The sequence below is a fragment of the Nuphar pumila genome, chromosome 4 (assembly GCF_984573655.1).
Source record: "Nuphar pumila chromosome 4, dmNupPumi1.hap1.1, whole genome shotgun sequence".
NCBI classification, from domain to species: domain Eukaryota; kingdom Viridiplantae; phylum Streptophyta; class Magnoliopsida; order Nymphaeales; family Nymphaeaceae; genus Nuphar; species Nuphar pumila.
Window position 1 is genome coordinate 109,656,681 of NC_143252.1, and position 24,667 is coordinate 109,681,347.

Consider the following 24,667-nt stretch of genomic DNA (forward strand, 5'->3'; position numbering starts at 1 on the left):
TCAAGACCCAATGTTCTTGATGAAAGACAAGTGCACACATGCACAACAACAACACAAAAAAAACTTGTGCACAAAAGCACAAATCAATCAATCTCACAAATGGACTAAAAATGAATAAAAGCTTTATTGAATACTTGGGATTTGACCCAAAGCCACACCTAAATACAAGGGGGAACACCCCTATTTATACATAATGAGAGACCTTGGAGGGATCGTTGGGACCCCTCCAATGGTTATAATTATAACTGTTGGAGGGGCCAACGATCACATTGGGTGGGCCCCTCCAAGTGCTAAAACCAAAAAAATAAGAAAAAATCAAAAGAAAACAAAACAAAAAGCAAAAATTACATACATATTCTCCAAAAAGAATGTGTAAAAAGATGAATATACCCTTACAGTTGAAATGAAATAAATATATATTTTATATATATAATAGGTAGATACATATACATATATTATATATATGTATATGTATTACCTTATATATATAAAATATATATTGGATTACAAGATTTGATTACATAATTTAACACCCCCCCCCCTCAAACTTAGAGCAGGATGACCGAAAGTTTGTCGAGGAAATTGAACCGCAGAGCACACAAAGCTTTGTAACTTCCAATTGATATTTTGAAGTCACATATAGAAGATTTATAACTTCTTTCAAATACGTTTCTCGAACATAGTGACAATCCATCTCAATGTGCTTGGTCCGCTCATGAAAAATATGATTTTTGGCAATGTATATTGCACTTTTGTTATCACAGCATAGCTTGGTGGGCCCTTTTATTGTGATCCCTATGTCTTCTAATAGTTGATGAATCCATACAATTTCCATGGTAGTAGTTGCCATGACACGATATTCAGCTTCGGTTGATGATAAAGATATCTTTTGCTGCTTCTTGCATCTTCAAGAGATTAACGAATCTCCTAAAAAAACACAAAAACCAATGGTGGAGTGACGGTTATTTGGGTCACCTCCCCAGTCAGAGTCAGTATAAGCAATTAATTTTAATTCAAAAGAACAGGATAAGAATACTCCCTTATTTATTGTACCCTTTATGTATCTTACGACCCGCAGAATTGCACTCATGCGAACCGATGTTGGTGCATGTTGAAACTGACTTGCAGTATGAACTGCATGATAAATATCTGGTGTAGTAATACTCAGATACATCAATGATCCTAAAAGTTGTCTGTAGGGGGTAGGATCAAAGAGAGGAATACCATCATCAGTCTTCATTTTGGCTCCAACTATAGTAAGAGTTTCACAAACCTTATCATCTGTAATACCTGGCCTGTCAATAATCTCAGATGCAAGCGTAGTTTGAGATAAAAAATACCCTCTATGAGAGTATGTTACTTCAATACCCAAAAAATAAGTTAGAAATCCCAAATCAGACATTTCAAATTTATCCTTCAAAATGGATTTTATGCCTTTAACCCTTTTAGAATCGCTTCCGGTTATAAGCATATCATCTACGTATATAAACAGAATAATAATTCATGCATTGGTTTTTCTAATAAATAAGGCAATGTCAGTTAAACAAGATGAAAAACCATTTTCCAACATTACGGAGTTAAACCTATCATACCAAGCCTTGGGGGCTTGTTTTAAATCAAAGTTACGAGTCGAGGAAGCAGGAAGCGGAAGCGGGAAGTGAGGCACTTCTAAAATTTTAGGAAGCGGGAAGTGCAGGATGACTTAAAAGCGAACCAGGAAGCGTCTCGGAAGTATCTTGGAAGCAAATCGGAAGACACGTAAGAAGCGAAGAAGGAAGCGACGTAGTATTCGAGTGAGAAGCGAAAGGAAAGCGAATAAGAATCGAAAGGGAAACAAAAATGTAATTATATATTTTTATTTTATCAAAAAATAAGATTTATGTCATTATTGACAAAATAAAACATTATCTAAGATAATAAATAATATAAGTTACAATTATCTAACAAATGCATCATATTGTAAATATCAAGCATTTAAAAAATAATACATCAAGAGAAGATCATAATTCGCATTGTTGTTGCAATCATTTAACAAATGCATGCAAGTACTAAATAATGCATTAAGAAAATAAATAACTTTGATTAAAAAGCATACATTTTTCAATAAAATAATCAAATAACTTGTTATTTAATGTTATGATTGTTGTAAATCTCTCTGCAACATAGAAAACGACAAGTCATTAAACTCAAAGATTACATAGAATTATAGTTAAATTTTTAAGCTATAAAGTCAAAACTGTAAATTATAAGCTATAGAGTTCTAAACTTCATCGTGCAAGGTTCAAAATAAAAGTATATATCAATCAAAGTTATCAAACCAACAAAATATTACAAGACCATGACAAAAAAGTAACATAAAGGTTTATAAGTTGGACTACTCCAACTACATCATCAAAAGAATAATTAATAATTCAAGTGTTCATTAATCTATCATCTTTCTCTCCCCCTTCAAGTCAACAATAGATTGAGAACATTCAGCATCATCATGTAACATGTCTTCTGCTCCTTCCTTCATTTTCTATAATGAATAAGTTAAAAAATTAAAATGTTCAAAAACCAAAATTTAAAATATAAAAAATACATATAAAGAAAAAAACAAAAATAAAAAAACACAAGATCAACATACCTTGTTTAGCTCTTTTGTTAAAGAAACGATCAATCTGACCTTGAGGAACTGATGTTCGCTCTTGTATATCTACAGTTCAACTAGCTTTGTTGGATTGATTTGTATCATCTTCAACTTCATTTGTACGTATGATTATTGGAGTTAATGGAGCTCTTAGTTGTGCATCTTTATGTTTGGATTTGGAAATAGTGCTTGATTGTTGTGCGCTATCATCTAAATCTCTCCAATGCATGTCCTCTAATCTCAACGTATTTTCTTCTACAATAGGTAGTTCTAGATTGATATCCCATTTTCGATTATGTCCTTCTTTATAGCGATTGTTGCACCTATTTATAACAAGTGAGGCAGCCTCCATTACACTCAGGAGGAGCGTCTCTCTACCATCTCCCCAAGTGGGCGAGTGGATGTCATAATTTGTGGTAGCGGGAGAACGCCTTTGCGCGACCTCCACCAATCCCTAAATCAAGAGTTGTATTTTGTTTATTTGATTTATTATTAAAGCTCTGCTGCTGGATATTTACACTGCGGGTTTTTTTTATTTTGATGATCTTTATTTTAATTTTTCCCCTTATAACATGCATCTAACACTATTAAGATAAATTATGCTAAAAACAAAGTTAAACCGACAAAAAATTAGAGAATGTAACACTTTTTTTTTTAAACATTGATAAATGGTGATGACCAACGTTGTCATTCTTAAAAAAATCATGTTTATGCTTCAAAATCAGATGATTCAAGATCGGGTTCTTATAAAACCAAGCATGTAGATTACATCTGTACGATTAGATTCAAGAGAAAAAAACAAAAAAATCATGAAAATATTGGTTCGCACTTTATTTCTCATATTTTAAGTTCTCATAGTCTATGGATTTTATATATATATATATATATATATATATATATATATATATATATATATATATATAAGGGGTAATATTTGGTGCTATTGAAGTCACAAAACTGCATGGAACTATTGAGCTGAAAATCATAGTTTCAACTTTCATTGGCTCAATATGATCACATAGATGTGTTCAAGATGGATTGTTTGCTTAGGATCAAAGCTTGGATAATGTTATTTCTAAAAAAAAATATGATTTTTGAGTCATGAGTTATTTAGTACATTGTGAACTGTTAATTTTTGAAACCCTTAAAAAACCTGTTTATGTATCACAATTATATGATTACAAACTCATTTCTCACCAAACAAACCTTGTAGATTACATCTTGTAGGATCTCTAGTTTTTTTTTTTTTGATAAATTTTGAGTAGAAAAGAGGGAAAAGGGTTAAGATTTGTGTAATATGGATTGTAGTTTAGGCTATTTTGGGCACAATTTGGGGTAACTAAGAGTCAAATAGTGAGAAGTGGAAAAACTTGGGAGTCGGTGGAGAGGAGGAGATGGAGTTAAGTTTATTCTCCTTGAATAAAAGGATCCACTCACAAGAGCTCAATGTTTTTTTTTTTAAATAATGATAGGGATCCTCCCAAAGAGAAACCTCCAAAATAAAGAAGTTCTCACAAGAGTTGTTATTCAAGAATTGATCGAAATACAAGAATGACCCTTATTTATAACCTTGGGTTAGGCTTCCCATACAAGCAACCCATCTTATAGTGGATCCAAGATTCAAATACAAGGAAGCAAACCCCAAACCCTAAAATACAAAGGATCACATAGAAAAACCAAACACAAAATACAACATAATATCCTAAATAGATCTTTCATGAGACATGGACCCTAAAATAAAGATCCAATCCAATGCAACATGGTGAAGGGTGTGTATCCAACAATCCACCCTCCTAAGAATTTGCCTTATCCTCGAGGAAAAGTTGGGCATCTACTAGACTAGTATACTAAGCACAACCCACCTCAAAATTGGTAATGTAACATTCTCTCACTCTTTAAACATGTCATGGCTCAAAGGCAAAAATCCATAACAACATGATCATTAATTGCTTCATGACAACATGAGGTTGTTTGAGTCACAATTAAAACTCTCAATAAGAAGAAATATGAAAGCATGCTTAGTCGGTGTGTTTATTTGTTTGCCTTGTACTCCCTCAAGTGGAGATCCTTTTTTAAGATGGATCTCTACTTTCTTGTCTTCTTTTCCCTCCTTATTTTCTTTCTTACTATGGACATGTACTTGTTTTTGCATTTGTGATTCGGATGCCACATTATATCACATAATTCTCTGCCTGTATCAGCAGAAAATTGATACTCTTCACCCCTGATTGGGCTACTTTTTAATAAATGTACACAATGCCTAAAATGATTTTTTGATATTATTTTAATAGCTTTAACACATTCTGATTGACACATAATATGTTTTAATTGTTTTTTAGCCGATTCAGAATGATTCACTTGAGTATCAGTATAGGTCGATTCACCTGAATCATTGGCCAAACGATACAGGGCCGATACTGATACTCACAATATTGGTGATGACAAAACTTTTTTTTCCTTACATTGGTTAGCCTTTAGCAAATGATCTTACTAAATGATCATTATTTGGTTTTTTAGCAAGTCATTCAAAACCAAAAACATGTTAACGGTTTATATAATATTTAATTTTTTATGATATGGCAAACATACATGGTTTAGCAAATAGTTGACATAGTTGGCCAATTTTCTTCCCAATTAGTCTTGATTTTGTGAGGACGAGGTGGTTTGCACAAGCTAACTTTTAGTTTATCCATAGCCTATCTTCACTAACTCCATTTTCTATTTCTTAGAAAAACTCTTTTTTTGTTTATCTATTTATAGACCTCATGTTTTTTTATCTTTTTCTAAATTCAGGGTATTTCAGTAAAATTTTATACATTGATATGCAGAAAATACAAACTAATTTTTATTTGATTTGTTGTTAGTTATTGTTTTAACATACATAGCGAAATAGTCACGGTATTTGTTGGGGGTGGATATGTTTTTATTTTTGTTACTTTATTTGGGTGAGATCAAATAATAATCTTTTAATAAAAAAAATGGCTTTTTGGTAAACATTAGTGCTAAAAAAACGATGAGCACAATTATAAGGCTCATCTATGGTTTCAATAAGTGTTGTTAGTATCGATGCATATCGGCCGATAGGTATCGTATATATTAAAAATACGTAAATTTATTTTTTTATAAGTATTTTAATAGTTTTAACACGTGTCATGTTCTCATTGACACATAATATTTTTTAATTATTTTTTGACCAATTCAAAATGATTCACTTGAGTATGGATATCGATATCGACCGATTCACCACAAGGTTTGTGACATTGGTTCTTGGTTGAAAATTTTGACTTCTATAAGAGTGGACTGGGTGGCTCCAATTGTTAACAAACGATTGGTTGACTCATAGATATGGGGTTGAGAAAAAAAGCCAAAATTTGAAAGCCAATGATGAATAGGAAAAACAATAAGATATATATATATATATATAGAGAGAGAGAGAGAGAGAGAAAAGAGACACTCTATATACATGGTTCGGCAATAACGCCTACGTCCACGGGCTGACAATGTATTCTTCCTTAATTTTTTTGAACGTTTTTACACATTGTTATATACATTACATTTGTATCTTGATGAGCCTTTCTATGAGACAAGATAATTTTCTTATCTTTTCTAACTTTCTCTTTGTTATCAAAAAAATCTCTCTTCAATTTTATCTGTATGGCAAATGAGATTATCGATATCTTTGAGAGACCAAATGTGGTTATCGATATCTTTGAGAGACCAATCTGCCAGCGTTATCTCTATCATGATCAAACTGTTCACACCAAATGTGAAGAACGGGTCTGGGTCCGATAATAAATGCTTGGGTGTTTGGATGCATCCATTTATCTTGAAAATGTGGAATAAGTTGAAAATTTGAATGGAAACGACAATGCCAATTTCCCTGCTTGGGTGTTTGGATGCATCCATTTATCTTGAAATGTTGGATAAGCTAAAAATTTGAATTGTAAACCACAATGCCAAGTTCCCAGCTTATCTCACTTTCTGGATATAAGTAGGGACAACCAAACATAAAGAGCTCGAGAACTACCTCTGGCAAATCCAGCAATTCGAGTTGCAAATATTGAACCAATGGCATGAAACGTTATGTTTGAAACAAGTTTTTTTTGTTGAAAAAACAAGTGAATAAAGCAATTATCTTTAACCCACCGCAGTCATGAAATGGGTAACAGAAAGTTTCCTTGTAAAAGAGACATAAAAGACAAGTTATGCCTGGCCATTTTATACGATACGATGGACCGAATGGGGGGCAAGACAAGGGGGCGTGGGAATATAAAAATGGAAGAAAACATTATTCCCATATCGAAGAAGCAGGAGAAGTGCAAGAGGATGCTGGGCTATAAAAGGCCACGGGGCTGCTGTGAATAAACATACTTACCTGGACGGGGTCTATCGGCGAACAAGAAGGCCGATTGCCTAGGGAGGCGGCTTCCATTGCACTTGGGAGGAGCGTCTTTCTACCATCTCCCCAAGTGGGAGAGTGGACGTCATAATTTGTGGTAGCGGGGGAACGCGTTCGCGCGGCCCCCATCAATTCTTAGTCAAATTTTTTTCTTGATTTTAGATTTTACATTAAGAATCTAAGTCAAACTTTGATCAATCTTATTTCACTCAAAAAAAAATTCATGCGTAAAATTTCACTTAATTCATTTATTTTCATATTACTAACAAGTTTATTATTAATATTTTTTATATCAGGATATTTTGTAGTACGGAATCCATATTTTTGTGACATTTCCAACCCAACACATTACATTATGTATAGATGTTTCGAATCGTATAGATGAGGATGGACTGTACCCACTCACTTATCTCTTTCGTTAATAAATTCTAAAATCCATTCCGTCGCCCACTAGCTACAATAGCCCATTGGTTAGGTATTGGAGCAACATTACCTATTGACAAGGTCTTCTCAAATTCAAATATAGATCTTGAAATACTAAGATGCGGTATTACTATGTATTTAGTTGGCATCCTTCAAAGTTGATCCTACTTATAGCTACATTTATTTAAAACAAACTTTGTTTCTTCTTTTTTGGTTAGTGTGTATAGTGATTATATATATTACAAATTATTATTCAATTTCAATTCAAATTGAAATTGAATAATAATTTGAAGTATAACCTTTCTTGCTTTTTATTCATAATGGACATTGGGCCTGATATCCAATGTGTGTTGGGCAAACAAGGTCCAAACAAGCCTGGCCTTTTTCTTTTTTATGGATAGGCAAGCTGGGGTTAGGCAGGACTCCCATCAGTTATATGCTGGGGTTAGGCAGATCGGATCCCCACCAGTTATAAGATGCGGTTAGGCAGATCGGATCCCCACCAGTTAAGGTACCATTGGGTTTTGAACTTGCAACATCTCAACACTAACAGCTCCTACCAAACAATCTGAGCCCCCGTTGATAACAAGCCTGGCCTATTTGCAAAATACATAGAGCCTGACAGACATAACCCAAGCCCAATTGTAATTGAGCAGGTTGGATGTAACCTGACATTGGACCCGAATCCAAATCCAGATCCTATTAGTTGGATTTGGTAGCCAAATTGGATCCCAGCCGAGTCAACCAAGTGACTGGGTTGACCCGGTGAGTTCTTGAACTCCCAAGTTACACACCCTTGCAAACAATAGTCGATCCCTTACTCGGACTAGACTTTTTGGTCGCCAAGGCCAAGCTTAACCATGCACGTACCCTATTGTTTTGTACGTCATCTTAAGTAGGTAGCAAGGTTTGGTCAGCATACGAGATGAGATGAAGAAAACATTAGTCCCATATCGAAGAATCGGGATAAGTGCAAGAGGGTGATGGATTATAAAAGGCCACGGGCTTGCATTGAAGAAACATACTTACCTGGACGGGGTCTATCGGTGAACATGAAGGCCGATTGCCTAGAGAGGCGGCTTCCATTGCACTTGGGAGGAGCGTCTCTCTACCATCTCCCCAAGTGGGAGAGTGGACGTCATAATTTGTTGTAGCGGGGGAACGCGTTCGCGCGGCCCCCACCAATTTCTTAAATCCAAAAATGTTTTCTTGTGTTTTGGTGTTCTTGTTTTTTACTGATCATTGGTTCTTTTGCCAACGTTTTGTTTTTTTTTTCCACTGAAAGGGTTTTAAGTGTCAAGGACTAATGGATGCGAATCTTTTACTGTGGCAACCCTAGAATTGACCTTTCATTTTCCGATGAAAAAAGGTTTAATTGTAATGGTTTTCTATCATTATCAAGATTATGCAAAAGCACAATAACGCCATTCGAGAAGCCATTGTGCCAAAATAACCCATTACCTACCAAACTAGGGAAAAATCAATGTAGATTAATAAGTATGATCCATGACAAAACAACAGAGATTTAATTGAATACCCCAAAAGTATAACATATCCAACAACACTATAGCCAAAGAATCAGGGTCCATCTGACCAGTGTCTTAAGCTTCTGCTGTTATTGTATTAGCACTTTACCTCTGTATCACCAAAATATCTGAGAAATTTCTTACATCTTAAAGATTCTGCCCTTATAATAAATGCTGATCGACTACAATGTTTTCACATCTCATAAATACACGCACCCTAAAGTGGACTATATATTATCCATGATGATCATGCTCAGGCTGCCTTTGAGATCACTGCGTTGCCCATGTCTGATGTTTGAAATCATAGGCAAAAACCCTCTGGTTTTGAAATTTAGCCTTCAGAATGTGCCAATTCCACAAGCAACTCTCTGGCACCCATATAGGTGGTACAAGGGAGCCGCTATGGTACTCAAATGTGATCATAATAATCTACAGCTGCTATTCTGAACGAGGGAAAATGGAGAACATATCAATTCATCAGAATGAAAGCAAATATGTCGGAAGTTGCCAGATAAAAAAAACAACAGTTTATAGGGGTCAAATGTAAGTAGCCAGAGGCACACCTTTATCTACTGTTTCACGGTATCGTGTCGTGCTTGATACTATGCATTAGAAACGGTGCTTGTCTGTGTTGCACTTTTAAGCAGAGATCTGTATTCTCGACCATTGATCAATTTCCCGAGCACGTAAAACAGGCAATGGGTGAGGTAATTATCTTGTTTGTGCATTCCTGAAATGAGATTGTACAGGAACCGATCAACCAATTGCGACTCCATTTCAATATGATGGTTTGACTATGGGTCAGTCTACCAAATTGCATCAAATTCAATCACCTTAACCAGATTTTACCGCAACCAGTAAGCTATATGAATCACTGAAGCTAGCATGATCATGTAATTTTCATGCACTTTGAAATTCACATATACAAGCCTTCTATGTCACACGGATACTCCATTTTGGCTCCCGTTCATATTGAAAACTTCATAAAAATGTCTGTATCCAAGTGACGTAGCAAGCCTTACACAGTGAACAGATGAAGATGTGTATATTATATACATTTCTAGGCATTAAAAAACGTAAGAATAACAAGCATCCATCTTAATGTAAAGCAAAAGGAGGAGCAAAATTGAAAAAGACATCAAAATAGCTGACATTTGACACAAAATTTCACCTTATATACCACCCCACTGGGCTTGAAGAGGCCTTATAATATGAGCGGGCCTGCTCAAGAAAGGCATCCACATTCAGTTGATCAGCCAAGGATGGACAGCCTCCAGCTAGTTTCATCAGTACTGAAATGACCACCTCTTGATTCACAAGAACAAAACAAGTCCAAAACTTGGTAAATAAAGTTTAGAGGCTGAGGAGGACACAAATAAGTGAAGAAAAAAAGGAAAAAGTAAAGGCATAAAGCTAAAAAAAGAACTCAGCTTTGCAAGTACCCAAATAGCTAAATAGCATAAGTTCCCCCCCCCAAAAAAAAACAAAAAAAAACACTCAGAAACACTTCTTTCTCACAGCAGTATTTGTACACTGCTAGGTAACAGACTATAGCGTGATGCAGAAATAAGGAAAGTTGAGTCTGAAAACTTTCTAACACAGATGGAAACAAAACTATAGTTACACAACATAACGTGAGAGTATGGTAGGCAAACGAACGGAGATTAGTCCATTCAAGATCATTACGAAGCATCAACTATATATAGTGACAGAATCATCACATTTTTACAATATATTGGAAAAAATAGCTTTGTGAATTAGAAGAAATGGAAGTTGAGTCCGAAAACTTTCTAGCACAAGGGGAAAGAAAACTATAGCTATCTAAACTAGACAAGGTACCAGATTTGTCCATTGAAGATCATTGTGAAAAAACTCCATAATCACATAAAACATCATAATTTTACAATATATTGGACACTGGATTTCCCAAGAAATTTTCTGATAATGTTGTGAAAATATCATGGTAATATGAGAACATTATCAAAAAATAATTTATATGCAATTAAAACCAAACTGTTAATATGATCACAATTTTCTAAATGTTATTGGAAGCTTTAGTTCTCATTCTATTTCAAAAAGCGCTAATAAAAGAATAATTTCTTTATTTTTCCAAACATTTTTATTTTCTGTGGAGTATTTTAAGAAATTTCTCACGTTTACATAAAAAAGAAAACTCAACAAATTGTCTCACTAAGATATTGCCAAGAGAGATACTGGATGAGTGGTGTGCATGTGTGTGTGTGTGTGCAGGTGCATGTCTGTGTTTGACTGCACTCAAGCATACAAGCCCATGATACACTAGCATTTTTTTTATGTCCAGAAAATCTAAAAGTGAAATGGTGCTGAACAAGATGGGTTATGTTTGGTAGAGCAAATGAGGCCCTTTAAGATAGTGCCAAATCCACCCATTTCCAGTGGCCGGAATCTGTTAGTGTAAGCAGTCCATCATACTTTACATACGCTGGTACTTCTAGGTGCTGATGCTGGGTGCTTCTCGGTGTTGCCACACAGATATATGATACAATGTAGTATACGTTATACATTTTTGTATAGATAACATGTACTGCCAAAAGATGAGATATATTTGACCAACCTTTATCTAAGAAGCTGATGCATTCAGGAATCTGTACCTTGGGATTTTGAGAAACAAGAAGTGCGGCTCTATCGCAAGTCAACTCTGCTGCACGGAGCCACCTGAACAGTTGCTCTTCCGATTTTTGTGCAATAAACCCACCCAACCCTGAACAAAAGGAGCAACTTATAGAGTGAATTTCATGCTCCCAGCCAAGCATATAATGTATAAATAGGCCTCTACCAGATCACTATCTTACCAGGAAGATTATATGAACCCAACGTCAGAATGTTGGCAAAGGTAAGCCACACACCATGATCACATTTCAAATGGCCTAGCTCATGAGCCATGACAGCCTGGCATGCATGTGAAGGTAAAAGATGTAACCACTTAATTTTTTTTCTCTTAAGAACACAAGCAGAAGAGATGAAAACATCTAATCCACAGCACATACACATTTGTTTCCTTAAGAAACAAGCTGAACAGAGGAAAACAACTAATCCACAGCACATACACATATCCCTCCTTTAGCCATATCAGAACAGAGGAAAACAACTAAACCACAGCACACACAGCACATACACATATCCCTCCTTTAGCCATATCAGAACAGAGGAAAACAACTAAACCACAGCACACACATGCCTAGTATTATTAATTGTAGGTTTCCTGAACAAGATAGGAACTACTAAAATTCTCAACCAATACAAAATGGTATTCTGCAAAGAAACATTAAAAAAAAAGGACAAAATGGATTTACCTACCAAAAAAGATGCTCAATACACATGCACAAACACACAAAATATCTGGTGCACTTGACTGTAGCATATCTCTAGTACAAAGTCATTATTGCAAGCAACACCAGATCAATCACAAATGTGTTTGACTCTTGGGAATAGCCTGGTCACATATTGAATTGAGTGTACTCGATGTGAAAATGTGATTTTTTTCAATAATGAAATTTGGGAGCACTGTGATTTGCGAACTATCAACTTTTCAAGCTCTTAATAATTCTGCTTAAATAATACAAATGGACTATTATAAAAACATGTTTTTGACTAAATAAACCATGTAGATCATATCCGTAGGGCTTGATCCAAGATAATCAAGAAAATGTTGAAAAAAGGTAGATTCTACTTATGGTGTGTGTGTGTGTAGACACACACACACACACACACACACACACACACACACACAGTGACACACACACTAAGGTCAATTGTACCTACAATCGTCTTAGCAAAATCTTTTTTTCCATTTTTTGGTAAATCTAACCTCATAGATGTGAGGTATATGCTCTGTCTAGTAGGAATCGACTTGTCTATCACCGGAATCCAATGTGTGTATGGGCTTTTATGGTGATACAAAATTTGACGGTCATAAAATATACCAAATATTCCTGACTCAAAAACACATGTTTTTTCATTGAGAAAACATCATCCAAGGGTCAATTCCCAGTAAACCGACCATGCTAAACACATCTACGAGGTTAGATTGAGTCAAAACGACTTGCTTCATGAGATTGAAACTAGATTTAATGTACAATCGATTGTAGCAAATAGACACAAACACACATACACATATATATGTACAAGTGATTGGTAGGCATGCAACAGTTGTGTACTCATGTACACCACCTCTGATCAAGTCAACAACCATTCTCAATATGACCCCATAGTTGTGTGTTTGTGTTCACTATTGTTTGTTTGATTGGACCACACCATGGATTGAGCTATTTCCAAGTAAAATCATGATCCTTGAGTCATAAATTTTGGTACATAGTGAACCATTTATTTTTGAAGCCCTTGAAAATCCTTCTTACACATTCCAATGACATGATCTAAAGCCCATTTTTTACTAAACCAACCATGCAGGTCATATCTGTAGGCCATCTTTAACCATCCACTACATTTGATTGGACAGTTCTGGGTGGGTGTACAAGTCTCTGCACACACACACACACACACACATATATATTAAGAGAAATCGAGAGGGGTTTATTCCACAGCTCAGCCTGCACAGGAAACAAAGAAAAAGGGAGAGAGAGGGAGATGCACAATGGCTGGGGCGGCTAAACGTAACCCACCACCAAGCCCTAATCTCTTTATATCAAAACAACTTTACAGTGGGGACTAAAATATGAGACCACAACAACCATATTACAAAAATGCCATTAATGAAAAAGACGTCAACTGCATAGTAAAAAGGATTGACGTGCGTATGGATCTCGATCCAGATCCAGATCCATACACATGCTCTATTTTAACACCTTCCCTCAAGTTGTACATGGTTTTGGAGCATGTACAACTTGCTCTTCAATAGCCAAAATTGACGCGTTGTTAACCTTTTGGTAAACAAGTCTGCCACTTGATCTTTTGTTCGAACATGACGTAGTTCTATCTCTTTCATCTCGACTTTCTGCTGTATAAAATGTTGATCAATCTCAATATGCTTCGTTCTGCTATGCTGAATAGGGTTACACACAATGTTTATTGCGCTTTGATTGTCACATAGAAGAAATAATCGAATAATTGTCTCCCCAAGATCACTTAATAAGTGTCTAATTCATGTAACTTCTGTTGTGCCGGCAGCCATCGACCTGTATTCAGCCTCTGTACTCGATCGTGCCACTGCCTTTGTTTTCTACTGCTCCAAGATACTAAATTGTGTCCAATATATACACAATATCCAGAGACAGATTGTCTCTCATCTGGATCCCGTGCCCAGTCTGTGTCTGTATAAGTGATGAGTTCATGTCCTTTATGTAGGTTATCGTTCTTGCGATAAACAAGTCTGTCTCTTATAGTTCCTTTTAAATAGCATAGAATGTGTTTCACAGCTTCCATATGACCTTCCGTTGGAGCATGCATAAACTGGAATACCTGATTGACAGCATAAACTATATCAGTTCTGGTAAAAGTCAAATACTGCAGCATCCCTACAAGGCTTCTATACGTTGTAAGGTTGACATAAAGGTGGTCATCTTCAGAACTCAGCCTTTGATGTAATACACTCGAAGTGTTGACTGGTTTGCAATTCGTCATCCCGACTCTTTCCAGAAGATCAAGAGTGTATTTATGTTGCATGAGTATCAATGTGTCTTTTTCTCTGTCAACTTCCACACCAAGGAAGTACCTCAACTCCCCTAAATCTTTCATCTTGAAGGTTTTCATTAAAAACTGCTTCACGTCTTGCACATGATTATCTGAACTCCCAGTGATCACAATGTCATCAACATATATAAGAAGAAGTGTAACGATGTCTGTCTTCTGGTAAATAAAGAGCGAGTGGTCCAGAGAGCATCTTCTAAAACCATAGCCTTGAATTTGCATAGAGAAACTTTCAAACCAAGAAAGGGATGCACGTTTCAACCCATACAGAGATTTCCTTAGTTTGTACACCTAGGCAGTAGGATCCTTCTCGGCATACCTAGGAGGTTGCTTCATATATACTTCCTTTAAAATTTCATGCAAGAATGCATTTTTAACATCCATCTGGCTAAGCCTCCATCCTCGATCGACTTCTAAGGATATGATGACACGAATTGTGCCCATTTTGACTACTAGACTAAAAGTTTCATCGTAATCTTCACCATATTGTTGTGTGAATCCCCAAGCAACAAGTTGCGCCTTATATTTGTCAATACTTCTTTCGGGCTTATATTTTGTTTTATAAACCCATTTTGAGCCAACTACATTCTTTCCTTCTGGCCGAGGTACTATTTCTTAAGTCTCGCACTCATGAAGTGCTTCCATTTCTTCGTTCATAGCCTCAATCCAATGGCGGGATAGAAGAGCTTGATTAAAACATGTGGGTTCATCCTGTTTTGTGAGCTGAGACATAAACAACTGAAAATCAAGAGAAAAGGTCTCATAACTCACCCATCGCTGAATAGGATGCCTGATGCATGATGGCCTTTGAGCCGGATCATTAGAGATGATTCCCATATCCCTCGGCCCTGTATTTTTGTCCCTTCTAGTGTATATCTGTCCAGAGAAGCGTTCAACTGGAGGTGGCTCAACTGAAGATGGCTCAACATACATCTGTGAGTGTTCCAACTCCCTACTCAAGTCGACGGAAGGACAATTCACCTGACATGTTTCTCCTGTATTAGCAAAAAGATTTGCGCTCATCCATGGATCATATTGTTAAAATATGGTATGCGTATGGATCTGGATCCAAATCCATACGCACGTTATGTTTTATCTTTTAACACATGCTCAATGCCATTTCATTAATGGCATGTCTATAATTTTTCCAGCATTTGTATTTTTCCCTATATATAATGTTTAGGGCTGGGAGGTTGGGTTAACGTGCGCCGCCCCCAGCCATTGTGAATCTCCCTCTTCTCTCTCTCTCTTTTCTTAGTTCTTGCAGTAAAGGCTGAGCCCACAGAGAATCTCATATGGTATCAGAGCTCGGTTGCAGAACCCTACCAGTCAGTTGTTCAGCGAGTCCTGGTAACTCCTGAAGGAACTGTTTTGATACATTTCCTCGCCCATTCCTCCTTCAATTCTTCCTTCTTCACGGTAACTTCTGCACTTCTGCAAACTGTTTTGATACAGTTTTTTTTCTGATTTCTGGTAACTTCTGCAAACTGTTTTGATACAGTTTTTTTTTTCTGATTTCTGATAACGTCTGCAGCAACATTAACGACTGCAGTTTTCCCTCTTTAACTACAGTTTCCCCTACGTCTGCAGTTTTCCCTCTTTAACTGCAGTTTCCCCTCTTTGATTGCAGTCTCCTTTTGATTGCAATCAAATCTACTGCAGTTATTCAGTATTTTTTTTTTTTATTTCCTCTTTGATTACAGTTTATTTCCTCTTTGATTACAGAAGTTCCCTTTTCTATTACTGTTTAATGATTTCTGTGCAACGCCTATAGGCAGGTTATCACAGTCTATATTCTCGACCCTAAAAAAAAAAGGGTTTACGTCTATTAATATCACGGGTGCATTCCTTATTAAAGTTCTATTGATTGATTAAGTAATCTTCAATTTTCTTCTCTTTCTCTTCATTCATCTTGTTCGTTTATTCGTTGTCCCATTGATATGGATTACTCTTCGTCATCTACCTTGTCCTCCGGTCCCTCTACAAATTTCTTGAGTCAGCTTGTTACAGAAAAACTTACTCACTCTAATTTTTTGACCTCGAAGAGACAAATACTTCCTTTTATACGGAGTGAGGATCTCGATGAACATCTAGATGGTTTGGTTCCTATACCCCCACGGTTTATTTCGCAGGCAACCACCAATGAGAAAGGTGACACAATTACTATTTCTTTTAAGAATCCAGAGTATACAGTCTGGAGGAAGCGAGATCAGTCTTTGGTTGCTTATATTACATCAACATTGTCTCAAGAAGTGTTGGTTACTCTTTCAGATGATTGCACTGCGGCGGATCTGTGGAGTAAGTTGTCTCAGACATACTCTCAGATATCAGAAGCTCGAGTTATGTACTTAAAAAATGAGTTTCAAAGTTTGAAGAATGGTTTCATGCCAGTCATGGAATGCATAGGCCGCTTGAAGAGTATTACTGACCAATTGGCGGTTATTGGAAGTGTTATTTCAGATAAAGATAAAGTTCAACAACTCCTCAATGAATTGGGCCCTGATTTTGACATGTTTACCACAGCTTTGTCATGCCTTCCTCACTTGCCTACTTTTGACGATCTTCAAGCGAAACTTCTCCAGCATGAGATGATTATGAAACAAAGAGCAGAAGGAAATGAATCAGTTCGTTCTTATTCAGTTTTGGCCATGGACACTTCTGTCGGTTTTGGACGAGGAAATGGAGAGCATCAAGGAGGCAGAGGCCGCGGACGTTTTGGGCAGGGAGGTCGTGGTATCTTGCCTACACCTAATATTTCTGGTGTTTTTAATACAAATAATCAGAAGAGAGTGCCCACTTGTTTCTTATGTAACAAAAGAGGACATGTGAAAGCTGATTGTTGGTTTAATCTACAAAATAGAGGAAAGGTAAACAAAATTGAAAATAAGTCTGCTACTACTGTGGACACGAAAGCGCCATCTACAGATATGCAACAACTTTTGTTATCAGCATTGTCACAGATGACGATCAAGTAAAATAAACAAGGCGAGTGGTATGTTGATTCCGGCGCTGCCACTCATGTTACGGGTAATGTCGGTAAGTTATCTCACTTATTGCCTTATTCTGAAAAAGGTAGTATAGTTACGGGAGATGGAACTTGTCACTCCATTAGTCATACTGACAGTGCACATATCCCTATGTCAGAGTCCTCACTTCACTTGTCTAATGTTCTCCTTGCTCCTAATATTAAAAAGAACATTGTTTTTGTAGCTAAACTTGTTGACGATATGAATTCTTCCGTCGAATTTACTCTCTCTTCTATTTATGTTAAGGATCTACGAACGAAGGAAGCATTCTTCAGTGTCTTCGCCTTCAGAGTCTTTGCTTTTCCCTTCGTTGGAAGTTTTTAATTCATCTCATTGTAATAAGCCAGACATTTGGCACAGTCGTTTGGGTCATTGTAGTCGGGGCTTCGTTGAAAATCTTGTATCTGATGGTCTTCTTCCAGAGTCTAGTTTATGTTCATTTTTAGATAATAATAAATGTTCCTCATGCGAACTTTGCAAAAGTCATGTTCTTTCGTTTCATATTATTAATAAAAGGGCTTCAAAGCCATTTGAGATTATTTGTTCCGATGTTTGGGGACCCGCACCTATTCCTTCTCTTTTCGGTAGTCGTTACTATGTTATCTTTATTGATTCTTATTCCCGTTATACTTGGATATATTTCTTGAAACATAAGCATGAAGTTTTTCAAGTATTTCGGGAATTCCATTCGATGGTCAAAACAAAGTTTTCTTGTGATATTGTGCACTTACAATGTGATGGTGGGGGTGAGTATTCATCAAACGAGTTTATTGCCTTTCTTCGGGATAAAGGAATAAGTCGACAGGTTTCTTGCCCTCATACACCTCAACAAAATGGGGTTGCGGAAAGGAAACACAGGCATATTGCCGAGAGTGCGATGAGCATGTTACATGATAGCAATGTGCCCGTCAGTCTCTGGACAGAAGTTTTTCATACATCTGTTCATGTCATAAATCGCCTTCCTATGGCACTTCTTGATCAGCACTCTCCATATTATACTTTATTTGGGCAACATCCTTCTTATGATGAGTTGTGTGTTTTTTGTTGTATATGTTATGTACATATTGATTCATCTCTGCGAAATAAGTTTCAAGACAAGGCCGTTAAGTGCAGATTCGTTGGGTATGCGGATGAATACAAAGGCTATCGATGTTATGATCCTACTACAAAACATATTAGGACCTCTAGGAATGTTGTTTTTGATGAACAAAATTTTCAGGCAAATGACTCTGAAGCGTTACCATCTCGAGAAGTAGAGGTATATGATCCATGGATGAGCGCAGATCTTTTTGCTAATACAGAAGAAACTTGTCAGGCGAATTGTACTTCCTTTGGCTTGAGTCGGGGGTTGGATGACTCACAGATGCGTGTTGAACCAACCCCAGTAGAACGCTTCTCTGGACAGATATACACTAGACGGGACAAAAATATAAAGCAGAGGAATGTGGAAAGCATCGCTAATGATCCGGCTCAGAGGCCGTCACGCATTAGGCATCCTATTCAACGATGGGTGAGTTATGAGACATTTTCTCTTGATTTTCAGTTGTTTATGTCTCAGCTCACAAAACAGGATGAACCCACTTGCTTTAATTAAGCTCTTCAATCTCGTCATTGGACTGAAGCAATGAATGAAGAAATGGAAGCACTTCATGAGTGCCAGACTTGGGAAATAGTACCTCGGCCAGAAGGAAAGAATGTAGTTGGCTCAAAATGGGTTTATAAAACAAAGTATAAGCCTGAAGGAAGTATCGACAGATATAGAGCACGACTTGTTGCTCGGGGATTCACACAACAATATGGTGAAGATTACGATGAAACTTTTTGTCCAGTAGTCAAAATGGGTACAATTCGTGTCATCATATCCCTAGCAGTCGACCGAGGATGGAGGCTTAGCCAAATGGATGTTAAAAATGCATTCTTGCATGGAACTTTAAAGGAAGAAGTGTATATGGAGCAACCTCCTGGTTATGCCGAAAAGGATCCTACTGCCTGGGTGTGCAAGCTAAGGAAATCTCTGTATGGGTTGAAACAGGCGTCCCGTTCTTGGTTTGAAAGTTTCTCTATGCAAATTCAAAGCTATGGTTTTAGAAGATGCTCTCTGGACCACTCACGCTTTATTTACTAAAAGACAGGCATCGTTATACTTCTTCTTATATATATTGATGACATTGTGATCACTGGGAGCTCAGATAATCATGTGCAAGACGTGAAGCAGTTTTTCTTGAAAACTTTCAAGATAAAAGATTTAGGGGAGTTGAGGTACTTCCTTGATGTGGAAGTTGACAGGCAACAAGACACATTGACACTCATGCAACAAAAATACACTTTTGATCTTCTAGAAAGAGCCGGGATGACGAATTGCAAACCAGTCAGCACTCCGAGTGTATTACATCAAAGGCTGAGCTCTGAAGATGGCCATCTCTGTGTCAACCCAACAACGTATAGAAGCCTTGTGGGGATGCTGCAGTACTTGTGTAACGCCCCAAAATTTCGACTTGTGATTTCGAAAACCTTATCGAAAAACCCTTTCAAAGATTTAAAGTTTAATATTTAAAAACAACAGCGGAAGGCATTTAGAAAAGAACACAAGTCAACAATCCTGGGTACGTTAGCTGAAAAACCATCATTCACATGTACAACATCTTAAAGGAATTTAAGAAATAAGGCAATCGATTAAAATCTGCAGTTTATTACAAAATGAGCCTTTTATTCCAAAGTTCAATAAATCTAAGAAAAACTCCAAAAAGTCCCAGAGCCAAGCCGCCAGCAGAAAGAAAATGAATCTTGATCCACGTTGCACCACGCCATCGGCCGCCAGTGAAGTCCTACTCCTCACCTGCCCATGAAATGGGTCAGTTTCATAACAAACTAGTAGGTGCACGAACATATAAGTAGAATGAGAATAAAACAGGACATTCATGAGATAAGCAGTTACGATATTTAAGCAATTAAAGCAGTTGTAGTCTATTCTAGCAAATGTAATAAGTGCAAAGAGAAGCAGTGTAAGTCTCAGTCATCTATATCTATTCCTGAATATATTCTTTAAGTTCTGATATTAACTGGCCTGTGGGTACGCACAGACGCGAAACGTAGAAACAGCCGAGACCGATCCGGGGGTTTATTATGTCAGGTGTTTTCATTAACCCGGATGGCTGACTGAGTCCGCTCCTAAGGGGACGGTCAGTGACCAAGAGAGTAAATCCCCAAAGGCATTCGTGGCCCATGGATGCATCCAACTTCTGCAGAAGTGTCTGGGAGTTACCACCTAGGATAATTTATGGTAATCCCAATTCCCCTAACTCCGATGACTGGGGAAACCGAGTCTTTTGCCCGTGGGGTGGTTGTTAACAACCTGTCCATCGGAGTCTTTGTACCATCCATCCTCTCCCTTGATGAACCGTGAAGATCGAATGGGTACGACGGGGTTTTCTTAACCGCCGCCCCATCCTACATGCTCTGGTCTATTAGACCCACTCGAGCATCTTGCCTGTGAAGGCGAAAGGTCACCATTTATGTGATCTCAGCATTGTGTCAATTGCACGCATCGAGGTTGCTACAACCTCATCCCCCAACCATCGTAACCCACATGGGACGTACTTGTCCAAAAGTACGGTTGTACCTCCCTAGAGATACGACTACGATGAGAGGGCAACATAAAATGTTCTATGATACTTTTGGTTCATGCATGTATTGCCTTATGAGCAAATGGGCGTGTGGAGGCCGGTATTATCTCATTGATATCAATAAAGAGTTGCTTGATCACTTCGAGGTACTCAATGACCCCAGTACTATTTGTATCATACCTGTCTTCAGTTCTAATGATAGTAATTTGTGGGTTTCTCGATAGATAACCCATCACAAAGTTTTGTAAAAATCTGTATTATACTTGGCATGCTCGAATACTAAGAAACAAGAAGTCTCATACAAGATTCATCAGGCAATAACCAATAATGCATCTATAGTAACTTATAACAGGGAGCAAGGCGGAAATACAATAATAAGATCTTTCTAGCAAGGAGTCTACTCGTAGAGCTCACAATAAGCATGTAATTTCAAAACAAATACGGGAGCGGGAACACCATACAGACAATCACCAGTTAAGAAATTCTACGAGTAAGAATGCATGTCAAATAAACTATTCTATCACAGAATCCTTATAATTTATTTCATTCACACAAACCCTTCGTGCGACTTTCCCCTACCTCGGGATGTCGTGCAGCTGCGTGCGTCTACGCGTGTAGATGATACGAGGCTCGGGCCGCGGAGCCAGAGCAGGGGTCCGATACGAAGTCTGCAACAGTGCTACGTTAATTATCATGCGGAGCAAAAGAAGGACAATCCTGTCTATAGGAAAAAGAGAGGCAGCAGAGGTGTGCCCCTGCTGGCCGAAAACAGACAAGCGGTGGGGGAACAAGCCCCTGCCTAAACATAGCGCAGCGGCAGGGGGTCACCCCTGCCGACGGCCACCAAGTGGCAGGGGCTGAGCCCCTGCAAACGGCACACAGTGGCAGGGGCTGAGCCCCTGCCGACAGCAATGGATGGCAGGGGGCCAGCCCCTGACGGAAGCATAAGGATGGCAGGGGGCCAGCCCCTGCCGGGAGCAAGAAGGGGCAGGGGCTGAGCCCCTGCCGACAGTACTGGACGGCAGGGGGGGCCAGCCCCTGCCGAAAACACAGGTCGGCAGGGCCAACGAAGTGGCAGGGGCTGAGCCCCTGCCGACAACACAGATCGGCAAGGGGCCACCCCTGCCGACAGCACAGGTCGGCAAGGGGCCACCCCTGCCGACAGCACAGGATGGCAGGGGGCCAGCCCCTGCCGGAGGCACAGGTCGGCAAGGGGCCACCCCTGCCGACAGCACAGGTCGGCAAGGGGCCACCCCTGCCGACAGCACAGGATGGAAGGGGGCCAGCCCCTGCCGGAGGCACAGGTCGGCAAGGGGCCACCCCTGCCGACAGCACAGGTCGGCAAGGGGCCACCCCTGCCGACAGCACGAGGTGGCAGGGTCTGAGCCCCTGCCGACAACCTAGGTCGGCAAGGGGCCAATCCCTGCCGACAACACAAGACGGCAGGGGGGGCCAGCCCCTGCCGAAAGCCACAAGGTGGCAGCAAAAAAAAAGGGGGGGGGGGGGGGGGGGGGGGGGGGGGGGTTGCCGCAGGGGCCACCGGACCCCTGCCGGCACTCCGGCGATCCCCAGCGAGAGGCGGGGACGACAGGGGCTGCGTAAGCCACCTATCGGCCCTGATGGCACAGGGAGGCGGTGGGAGGCCGCGGCAGCGGCTGTGAGCTGTCGGCCGGCCTCCCGGCGAGGTGACAGGAAGGGCGGTGAGGAAGAGAAGAGGGAGGAGAAGAGAAGAGGGAGGAGCATACCTGGGAGTGGGGGCCGGCATCGGCGGCGGGCGCAGCAGGGAAGGAGACCGGCGCGGGGGAGGAAGCTCGAGAGGGCTGCGAGAGGGAGGCGAGACTCCCCTCGCCCTCCGACCTCTCTCTTAAAGGCGAAGGGGGGCACCGGAAGGGGAAACCCCTGGTGGGTTTCCCAAATCCTCCCGCAAGAGAAGGGGGAGAAGGGGGGGGGGAGTGCGGCGCTCGGGACCCTGCGTCGGGTTTCCAAACAGATCTTTTTTTTTTTTTTTTTTTTTAAAAATGGGATTTTACAACTTGACTTTTACCAGACCTGATATAGTTTATGTTGTCAATCAGGTATCCCAGTTTATGAATGCTCCAACGAAAGGTCATATGGAAGTTGTGAAGGGCATTTTGCGATATTTAAAAGGAACTATAGGAGATGGACTTGTTTATCGCAAGAACGATAACCTACATAGAGGGCATGAACTCATCACTTATACAGACGCAGATTGGACAGGGGATCCAGATGAATGACTATCTGTCTATGGATATTGTGTATATATTGGACACAATTTAGTGTCCTGGAGTAGTAGAAAACAAAAGGCAGTGGCACGGTCAAGTACAGAGGCTGAATACAGGTCGATGGCTGCAGGCACGGCAGACGCTACATGGATTAGACACTTATTGAGTGATCTTGGAGAGACAATTATTCGATCATTTCTTCTATATGACAATCAAAGCGCAATAAACATTGCATGTAATCCTATTCAGCATAGCAGAACGAAGCACATTGAGATTGATCAACATTTTATACGGCAGAAAGTCGAGATGAAGGAGATAGAACTACATCATGTTCGAACAGAAGATCAAGTAGCAGACTTGTTTACCAAGGGGTTAACAGGACAGCAATTTTGGTATTTTAAGAGCAAGTTGTACATGCTCCAAGACCACGTACAACTTGAGGGAGGGTGTTAAAATATGGTATGCGTATGGATCTGGATCCAGATCCATACGCACGTTATGTTTTATCTTTTAACACATGCTCAATGCCATTTCATTAATGGCATGTCTGTAATTTTTCTAGCATTTGTATTTTTCCCTATTTATAATGTTTAGGGCTGGGAGGTTGGGTTAACGTGCGCCGCCCCCAGCCATTGTGAATCTCCCTCTTCTCTCTCTCTCTTTTCTTAGTTCTTGCAGTGAAGGCTGAGCCCACAGAGAATCTCAAACATATACCTCTACTTCTCGAGATGACAACTCTTTGGAGTCATTGATCCGAAAATTTTTCTCATCAATAACAACATTCCTAGAGGTCTTAATACGTTTTGTTATAAGGTCATAGCATCGATAGCCTTTGTATTCATCCGCATACCCACCAAATCTGCATTTAGCGGCCTTGTCCAAAAACTTATTTCGCAAAGATGAATCAATATGCACATAACATGCACAACCAAAAACCTGTCCAGAGACTAACGGGCACATTGTTGTCATGTAACATGCTCATCGCACTATTGACAATATGCTTGTGTTTCCTCTCCGCAACCCCATTTTGTTGAGGGGTATGAGGGCAAGAAACCTGTCGACTTATTCCTTTATCCCGAAGAAAGGCAATAAACTTGTTCGATGAATACTCACCTC

At 39.0% G+C, this 24,667-nt stretch overlaps 2 non-coding genes and 1 pseudogene across 2 annotated transcripts; 2 read left to right on the forward strand and 1 right to left on the reverse strand.

Annotated features, from left to right (window-relative positions):
* Window positions 1-6,996: 6,996 nt before the first annotated feature.
* LOC149840525 (U1 spliceosomal RNA) lies at window positions 6,997-7,157 on the forward strand. The gene has a single exon (XR_016431744.1). It is a non-coding gene; the product is annotated as a U1 spliceosomal RNA (small nuclear RNA).
* Window positions 7,158-8,472: 1,315 nt separating this feature from the next.
* LOC149840526 (U1 spliceosomal RNA) lies at window positions 8,473-8,633 on the forward strand. The gene has a single exon (XR_016431767.1). It is a non-coding gene; the product is annotated as a U1 spliceosomal RNA (small nuclear RNA).
* Window positions 8,634-8,921: 288 nt separating this feature from the next.
* LOC149840527 (plastoglobule-localized metallopeptidase 48, chloroplastic-like) overlaps window positions 8,922-24,667 on the reverse strand; it is a 110,730-nt pseudogene continuing 94,984 nt past the window's right edge.